Below are 10,478 nucleotides of genomic sequence, written 5' to 3'. Positions count from 1 at the left end.
ATAAGCTAATTCCTGTAGATGTATCTTTGCCATAAAAATAATTAATTAATTAATTTAGTTGTAAGTAAGGGGTTGTACATTGGGAGTGTAAATTTTAGCGTACATACAAGGAGAAACTGGAGCCGTATCTTATTCGCAACATGATTTTGCTTATTTTCATTCTCTAATCACGACTTTGATTTAACCATCCAAAAAACACATCATCACATGGTCCACGCAATTGAACAGCGCGTCCCAGTCACTTTTCATGCCCTATAAAACAACCTAAAGTGGCCATGATGTTGTTTCCTAATTTTAGAGAGTCGTTCTACAGCACATTGACTCTGTAATGCATCAAATCTACGGTAAAATATTTAGTGTATCTCATACATGTATTGTATAATTTTAGTTCTACAAGTACAACTTCAAGCTCAAAGAGAATGCACTATTTGTAAACAAATCAAAGTTTCACATGTACGACTTCAAGCTCAAAGTGTGACATCCCGTCCCGGAAATATCGAAACGTACATTTGAAATTACAATTTTACCCCTAGTTCGTTACATTTACGTGTAGTGTTGTGTTGTGTAGTCTTGTAGGACCACACACACTCACACACTCTCTTTCTCTCCCGTGATTCCCTCTCCCTCTGTCTCTTTTCTGTCTGTCTCTCTCTCTCCCGAGCTCCGTTCTTTCTTCTTCTTTCTTCAAAAACGTATGGACAACACACAAATCACCCAAACCTTGATGGATCGAAGGAACCAAGGGCATTTTTGGTCTCGTGAAGCTCGTACGAGTGCAACCATACCATTTTCAGGTGAGAAATCCTTCGTTTTCATGTCGATTCGAGGTAATCCGATTTAGGTACTGTTCATGCAAACTTAAACTAGCATGTTTTTGGGATTTTGAAGCTTGTAGGAAGCTTGGTGAGGTCCTAAGGAAGCTCGGAGTGCTTCGTTTGAAGGAATTGGACGTCGGGATCATCGTGGTCAAAGTTGGCCGGAGCTTTCGAGGGGTTTTCCGGCGAATCCACGGCGAGTTAGGGGTCAAGGCAGGTATGGATGTGTTCGTCTCGTCAATACCTTCATTTTGATATATAGTACGTCGAAAATGGTTAAGAAATGAAGAAGTTATGACACTTTGAAGTTTACCCAGAAATTCCGGCAAAACACCCACCGCCGGCGAAACCAGTCCGGCGACGCGAGGAAGAAGACGCGCGCGTGGGCAGCGCGTGAACAGTGCGCGTGGGGGCGCGTGAGAGCTCCAAATTGAGTTCTGAAAATTGTCACGCGTTCGTGACTTCGTGTAGATCACCGTGGTATATTCATACACCCAAATTGAGCAACGTATGAGAAAGTTATGGACGAATGTTTGGTGTATGTGCGTTAAATAACGTCAATTTGGTTACTTTTTGTATAGGTGAAAATTATACAGAGGAAGAATGTAACCAAGCTAGGGGAGGTTCAGGGACCTATGAGACGTCGATGTGATCAGTGAGTGGGCAGTTATTTTTCAGTATATATATATACGTATGCTTGACGTATTTCCCAGAAAACGTATTTTAAAAGAAATACGAATTATATATCTTGTCATATATGCATCATATTTTAATATGTGCATTACCATAATTATGCATACTGTTGCATGGTGCTGAGGAGGCCCAGGTAAGTGCCAGGTAAGTGGTATTCATGTTTGTATTCAGTAGTAGTTTGAGATGCTTAGAGAGCTCATAATCTGCACCCCCGGTGTTAGTGCTCCCGCCCAGAGAGGGGCAGAGTCCTTCACGTGATGTTCACCCGCACCACACGCTCGCCTTGGATCCAAGTTAGGTGCAAGCCTTGTCGTGCAAACCACATTAGGTGGTTCCGACTCGTAGGTGACCCGCGATTATTCGCACAGTCTTCACGTGATCGTAGCACTAGAGCGTATATATTACACCCAGTCCTGTCGTACAGACCACGTTAGGTGGTTCCGACTCGTGTGCAGATTCAGATATTGAGTTGAGATTGGAGCTCTATCTGCAGCCGTACAGGTCACGTTAGGTGACTCCCGGCTGCCAGATTATATGTTATTGATGTGATTTACACTTGAGCATTTACATTTGATTATGAGATTCTGTTGTGGCATATTCTCAAGCATGATTGATATATCTTTGAGCATGACTGGCATATCTATACATACGTATATATGTTATTTTCTGGGAAACTATACTTGTTTTACAGCGAGGGGTTAGTATATGCAAAAGAGAAAAGAAGGTTTTGAATACGTTCGTTTTGCTGACCCACTCAATTTTGTTTTGCGCCCCTCCAGGTTTAAGGAAATGCAAAGGTGTGGTGACTACGAGGAAGTTCAACGGTGTTCTGACAGAATGGACCAAATAAGGACTCACCTTCGGGTGTTTCATTTTAGAAGTTGTATATCTTTAAAGCTTCCGAACTGTGCAAATGGTTACGTCACTCTCACGTGACGGCCAGCATGCCCTCCTTCGGGACGGGGTGTGTCAGTTGGTATCAGAGCCTAGTTTCAATCTTGGACATCTTGAGAAGTTCTAGTGAATTCTGTCAGAACTACACCGCCTCGTAGCAAACCACGTAGTTAGAGGAATTTAGTCTCCCTGATTTAGCTGTTAGGGGAAACTATTATTTTGGTGATTCAGTATATTATCAAAAAGGGACATTTTAAGACGGGTTATAAGTTGAATTTGAATCACCTTATGAAATGATGAACCTGAGGGAGCAAAGTGATGGATTAACCGATTGGAAAAGATGTTTTAGATTATGCAAGTCAAAGGAATCTTCCTTTTGACAGAAGGGTTGAGACGATTACCTGGTTTGAGTTATGAACTTGTATCCTGGTGGAAACAGGAGTATAATTCGTTGTCACCGGAGGAAACAGCCGATTGAGAATTGTTTAAGGACTTGTTTAAAGAAAAGAATTATTTCCTTTGGCATCTTATGATGGTAGAAAGCAAGAGTTTGTAAATGTGAGACAAGGAAAGCTGACGATCAATGAGTATTATAAAAAGTTCTCAGACTTGCCTCGTCCCATTCGAATATTGCTGCTATTTTGATTGAAGTGTTATATTGTTTTAGGCTGGGTGGCATAAGGCAGTGGTATTTTGGGTGACCACTATCCATTGTAATTCTTACCAGGAGTATACAAGATGTTGTTGAGTCTTGAGGACTCTGAGAACATGTTCAGCGAGAGTGAAGAAGAATAAAGGAATGGGAATCAGAGGAATGATGACAAGGATAAAGACCAGTCATCTCGAGAACCTCGAAAGATTCGGAACTTCAAAAGAAGTGAAGCTAATTCTAGTTCTTTTGGCAAAGGTTTTAATGTCATTGACCAGAGGTAAAGTGATAGATGTATTGGTAATCTCAGATCTCAGAGACAAGGTGATTTTGGTAAAGGAAATGTACCTTTGTGCTGTAGGTACAATAATGGACACCTTTGAGAATGTAGGCAAGAAAGCATTGGACGCTTTACAAGTGGATAGATGGGACATAGAACTGCAAATTATGTCCAAAGCCAACAGAAACCCTAGCAGTCTTCTTTACCACAACTAGCGCCGATTCATCAAGTTCCTGGATCTATTAATAATGGTCAGTTAGGTCGTGGTGTACATGAGCGAAGTATTTACACTAATAGAGGTTGTAGGAGACGACAACAAGCCCAGGGATGTGTTAACCACACATCACTGCAAGATACTCAGAATTATTCGGATTTGATTAGGAGTACGATAATTATTCTTAATGACTTAGCTAGAGTCTATTTGTTAATAATGTAGAAATTTTATGTTATTAATGTTATTGCCTTGAAAGTAGTAAATAAACGTGGTTGAGACGTGTGTATGTATTTCCTAATGAGTGGCAAAATAGTAATATTACACCCTCGAGAGTTGTTGCTTACTTATCGAGACAACGATGATTTATCAGTATTGCGGGCTGCAGACCGTAATATTAATAACTTATTCGTGGATTCGTTAAGCAAGTAAACCGGTAGGTTATCCTATGTTAGTATCGTACTTATTCAGAGTGCTCAGAATTAGTAGAGTATGTATTGCTGCTAGCTACTTTTGTTCCATTAGATCGTAGATTTCGATGTTATTCTAGAGCATATTATGTTATATACAGTGATGAGTTGCAGACCACGCGAGGTGGTACTGAATGTGTGCAAGATATACATGATATGATGAGTTAATTATGAGTTATATATGCAGCCGAGGGCTGAGTTGATTAGAATGAAAGAGTATGAGCTATGTTTATAGCTGAATGTTGAATTGATTATAAGTTATTTTCCATCGGTCTGGATGACTAGAGATTACTTTTGTAAGTATGCAAAGTGGAGTGAGGCAGGCCGTTATTTATGCTGTGAGAGCAAAGAGATTATTATCAAAAGGCTGCCAAGGATATTTATATCATGTGGTGCTAAGTGATGTCACTTCTAGTAGTGTGGAAGAAGTGGGAGTAGTCAAACATTTACCTGACGTTTTCCCTGAGAATTTACCTGGATTGCCGCCAGTTAAAGATGTAGAGTTCACTATGGATTTGTCTCCAGGTACAAACCATATATTATAGAATGTTGCCTTTTGAACTAAGAGAATTGGAAATTGGTTGATAAAGGTTTTATTCAACCTAGTACATTACGTTGGGGGAACCCCAGTTTATTGGTGAGAAAGAAAATGGACGTTAAGGCTGTGATTTGATTATAAGCAGTTGAATCGAGTAACAAGTGAAAACTGTTATCCGTTACCTCACATTGATGGTTGTTTGATCAGCTTCGAGATGGTTGTATATTTTCTAAGATGGACTTGAGGTCTGGATATTATTAGTTGAAGATTATCGGTGAGGATGCCCTTATGATAACTTTCAGGATTCGTTAAGGTCATTTCAAGTTTTGGTGATGCCATTCGGAGTGACGAATGCATCTACTACTTTATGAATTTGATGAATGAAGTATTCCAATGATATCTAGACCGATTTGTTGTTGTTGCTATTGAAAAGATTGATAAGACTAGAGCAAAGTATGCTAAACATCTTAAATCGGTATTGCAAAGATCGAGGGAACGTCGATTATATGCTAAGTTTAGCAAATGCCAATGTTGGATGAATCAAGTAGCATTTTTGAGATATATTATATCTGCTTCAGGTATTCAAGAGAATTCATAAAAGATAGCAGAAATTGAGAATTTAGAACAACCACGAATCGTGATTGGGATTCAGAGTTATCTTAGCTTAACAAGCTATCATGGACGGTTCGTGAAAGATTTTTCAGTCATTGCTTTGTCATTGACGAGATTGTTGAGAAAAGAGGTTATGTATGAGTGAGAAGGAAATTGTGAGCAAAGGATTCAACAACTGAAGCATTTCCTCACTCATGCACGTAATTTAGTATTCCCAGAGAATAGTGGTAATCATAAATTTTAGTGATGTTTCTTGAATGGTATGGATGCATGTTGATGCAAATGTTAGGGTGATTACATACGTTTCACGACAAAAGGAACCTCATGAAATGAATTACCCTACTGGTGATTTGGAAGTCATGATTACCATTCTTGCTGTGAAGTTATGAAGACATTATATTTGGTAAGAATGCAAGATTTTTACGAATCCAAAAAGTCTCCAATATCCATTACTTGGAAGGATTTTGATATAAGGCAGCAAAGGTGGATTGAATTGTTTAATGAACATGATTGTACGACCAGGGTGATCGTAAAATTGTTCTAGCTGATGCACTTGGTGAAAAGACGGTGGTAAGAGTTGATGTCTGGCACGCTTGCCAAGATTGTCTTCTTGTGGATTGGAAATCAACTGAAGTAAAGTTGAGAATGGAAGATTGAGAAGAAGTTGTAATTGCTAATTTTCAAGTTAAGTCTTTTTAGTAAGGTCGTACTCAAGACTCAAGTGGTTAACGAAGGAAATTAAGAATTAACCAAGGCAAAGAAAGAAGGGAAAAAGAAAGATTGCTGAGTTCGAGAATAGGATGGTTATGGTTGAACTTGAAGTGATAGTTGATCAATGTACCAAGTTAGTACATTTACTCCAGTGTTGAGTAACAACCACAGTGCAACAGTACTTATATGTTTTATGGAGAAGAGATTTGGGTTACGGAACTGCTGAGTTTCTTAAGTATGTTGGTTGCACAGTTTCCAAAGTAACGCCATAAGGACCATGAAATGTGTCGATTTTTGTTGATTTGTGGAAGAAATACTTCTGGATAGAGAAGATTCGATCACGAAAGAGTTTTGGTAGGCCCTGAAACTATGGATGAGTCTTCTCAAAGTATTCAGGTGATTAAGTTTAACCTGAGAGTAGCCAGGAATGGCAAAAGAGATTAATAGTTGAACATGTCACTAATCGAGTGTTTAACGTAGATGATCTTATAATTTTGAAGTTTTCACTTTAGAAAAGTATGATTCGGCTGGGGAAAGGAAAGCAAATTAAGTCCTAAGTACATCGGACTTTATGTGATCATCGAAGAGTAAGTGAAGTTGCTTGAATTACTTCCAGAGTTATTGTAAGAGCATGATGCGTTTCATGATTCAACATTTTTAGAAATTTCATCACAAAAAGAAATAGTGAGATTGGAAAGGAGACAAAATAAGACTTAAACACATCAGACCGTTTTTGACCACTAAATGAATCGATGAAGTTGCATACAAGTGGTGATGTCTTCAGAATTGGTTAAGGTGCATAATGCATTATATTTCGATGCGTTGTCACTAGATGGCAGATTCGTCACATGGAGTTCCGGTGCAACTATTGAGAATTAATCCAGATTTGACGTATGACGAGGAACCGTTAACGATCTTAGATTGGAAAGAGAAGGTTCTGAGGAACAAGACGGTGAATTTAGTGAAAGTTTTGTGGAGAAATCAGTCAGTCGAGGAAGTTACATGGGAGACAGAAGATTGGATAAGGGATTTGTATCCTAGATTGTTCTTTGACCACTAGGGGTCGTTGATTGGTTGTTTTGAATTTCGGGACGAAATTCTATTAAGGAGGGTAGGTTGTGACATCCCGTCCCGGAAATATCGAAACGTACATTTGAAATTACAATTTTACCCCTAGTTCGTTACATTTACGTGTAGTGTTGTGTTATGTAGTGTTGTAGGACCACACACACACTCACACACTCTCTTTCTCTCCCGTGATTCCCTCTCCCTCTGTCTCTTTTCTGTCTGTCTCTCTCTCTCTCCCGAGCTCCGTTCTTTCTTCTTCTTTCTTCAAAAACGTACGGACAACACACAAATCACCCAAACCTTGATGGATCGAAGGAACCAAGGGCATTTTTGGACTCGTGAAGCTCGTACGAGTGCAACCATACCATTTTCAGGTGAGAAATCCTTCGTTTTCATGTCGATTCGAGGTAATCCGATTTAGGTACTGTTCATGCAAACTTAAACTAGCATGTTTTTGGGATTTTGAAGCTTGTAGGAAGCTTGGTGAGGTCCTAAGGAAGCTCGGAGTGCTTCGTTTGAAGGAATTGGACGTCGGGATCATCGTGGTCAAAGTTGGCCGGAGCTTTCGAGGGGTTTTCCGGCGAATCCACGGCGAGTTAGGGGTCAAGGCAGGTATGGATGTGTTCGTCTCGTCAATACCTTCATTTTGATATATAGTACGTCGAAAATGGTTAAGAAATGAAGAAGTTATGACACTTTGAAGTTTACCCAGAAATTCCGGCAAAACACCCACCGCCGGCGAAACCAGTCCGGCGACGCGAGGAAGAAGACGCGCGCGTGGGCAGCGCGTGAACAGTGCGCGTGGGGGCGCGTGAGAGCTCCAAATTGAGTTCTGAAAATTGTCACGCGTTCGTGACTTCGTGTAGATCACCGTGGTATATTCATACACCCAAATTGAGCAACGTATGAGAAAGTTATGGACGAATGTTTGGTGTATGTGCGTTAAATAACGTCAATTTGGTTACTTTTTGTATAGGTGAAAATTATACAGAGGAAGAATGTAACCAAGCTAGGGGAGGTTCAGGGACCTATGAGACGTCGATGTGATCAGTGAGTGGGCAGTTATTTTTCAGTATATATATATATACGTATGCTTGACGTATTTCCCAGAAAACGTATTTTAAAAGAAATACGAATTATATATCTTGTCATATATGCATCATATTTTAATATGTGCATTACCATAATTATGCATACTGTTGCATGGTGCTGAGGAGGCCCAGGTAAGTGCCAGGTAAGTGGTATTCATGTTTGTATTCAGTAGTAGTTTGAGATGCTTAGAGAGCTCATAATCTGCACCCCCGGTGTTAGTGCTCCCGCCCAGAGAGGGGCAGAGTCCTTCACGTGATGTTCACCCGCACCACACGCTCGCCTTGGATCCAAGTTAGGTGCAAGCCTTGTCGTGCAAACCACATTAGGTGGTTCCGACTCGTAGGTGACCCGCGATTATTCGCACAGTCTTCACGTGATCGTAGCACTAGAGCGTATATATTACACCCAGTCCTGTCGTACAGACCACGTTAGGTGGTTCCGACTCGTGTGCAGATTCAGATATTGAGTTGAGATTGGAGCTCTATCTGCAGCCGTACAGGTCACGTTAGGTGACTCCCGGCTGCCAGATTATATGTTATTGATGTGATTTACACTTGAGCATTTACATTTGATTATGAGATTCTGTTGTGGCATATTCTCAAGCATGATTGATATATCTTTGAGCATGACTGGCATATCTATACATACGTATATATGTTATTTTCTGGGAAACTATACTTGTTTTACAGCGAGGGGTTAGTATATGCAAAAGAGAAAAGAAGGTTTTGAATACGTTCGTTTTGCTGACCCACTCAATTTTGTTTTGCGCCCCTCCAGGTTTAAGGAAATGCAAAGGTGTGGTGACTACGAGGAAGTTCAACGGTGTTCTGACAGAATGGACCAAATAAGGACTCACCTTCGGGTGTTTCATTTTAGAAGTTGTATATCTTTAAAGCTTCCGAACTGTGCAAATGGTTACGTCACTCTCACGTGACGGCCAGCATGCCCTCCTTCGGGACGGGGTGTGTCACAAAGGGAATGCACACTTAGTAAACAAATCAAAGTTTAACGAGCGTGTATGATCTTTTAGTTTTTTTTCATTAAAGTTTTGCTTAATTGTAAGTAACTAAGTAGTGTTCGAAGCATTTAAGATTCACAACCTACAAACTATAATCATTTCATTGTTGTGTGTAAAGTGAACTATTCCATAATAAATTAGGGCAAAATTGGACTAATGGTCTTCATAGTGATAATATATTCAGATGATAGCCTCGCAGTTAAAAAATTAGAATTTAAATCCCCGTGATAAAAATTGTTAGCAAATTTGATCCAAAAGTGAGATTTTTGTTAACTCTTCATTAGATGTCAGGATAAAAATGTCCAACCCCTTCCTCTCTCTGATCTTCCTCAATGCTGGCTTTCTATCTTCTCAAACCCGTCGTCAACGAATCGTCATTCATGGTCAATCTCATGTCTTATCTCCCAATGACCCTCCCTTCTCTCACATTCTCAAGGCTGATTCCTCAGTTAGGTTGTCTGCAATCTCTTATCCGCCACTGCCCATAACCATTTATAAACGGTTAACCATATTCATGACCACATACCCATTTAACCATAACAGCATACCCATTTAACCATAACTGCATAGCCATTTACCCATTTTTAACCCGTTTACTCTTTTATTTACCGGTCTAGCTATTTTTTTTACAACTTGAAAATTAAAAAAGAAATTTGTCATAATTTCCTTTTTCTAACAATTAAACACCGTTATAAGTATATTTAACATGTATTTTCGTATTAACGGCAATATTATTTATGAATATATGTGATATCTCCCAGTTATTTGATGGTCAATCTATTACAGAATCATGCATGGTTGTAGGTTAATTAATATTCCTCTCTCTCTCTCTCTCTCTCTCTCTCTCTCTCTCTCTCTCTCTCTCTCTCTCTCTCTCTCTCTCTCTCTCTCTCTCTCTCTCTCTCTCTCTCTCTCTCTATATATATATATATATATATATATATATATATATATAAGTATGCATCAGTTTGCTAATAAGCTAACTTGATAAATATTTGGATTTTTATTTAGAAATATGTGTTCATCAATCCAGGCCGTTTAATTGATTTCTAATTTTTTGGGTCAAATATTTATTGAAAACTCAAGGTCAATTAAATTTATATATATAGGTATGCATTAGTCGGCAAAAACATGCTTTTAAAGGCTTCATGTAATCATTGTCTTGAATACTAGATGATTCAAAACTTCAAAATACTCCAAAATAAAACTTTCAAACACTATAATGCTTTAGCACGTTCAGTCACATATATTGAACATAGGCCCGTTCAATCAACGATACTTTTCTCTCAAGTGAGGCATATATATATGTATATGTATATGTATGTGTGTGTGTGTGTGTGTGTGTGTGTGTGTGTGTGTACAGGCCCCTTAACAAGAGGGATCTCAAAATGGGGACACCATCTTGATCGTTGGGTTGACTTTAATGA

This window comes from Pyrus communis, chromosome 12 (genome assembly GCF_963583255.1).
Source record: "Pyrus communis chromosome 12, drPyrComm1.1, whole genome shotgun sequence".
NCBI classification, from domain to species: domain Eukaryota; kingdom Viridiplantae; phylum Streptophyta; class Magnoliopsida; order Rosales; family Rosaceae; genus Pyrus; species Pyrus communis.
The sequence above is the reverse complement of the archived record's forward strand: the minus strand, read 5'-3'. Positions refer to the sequence as shown.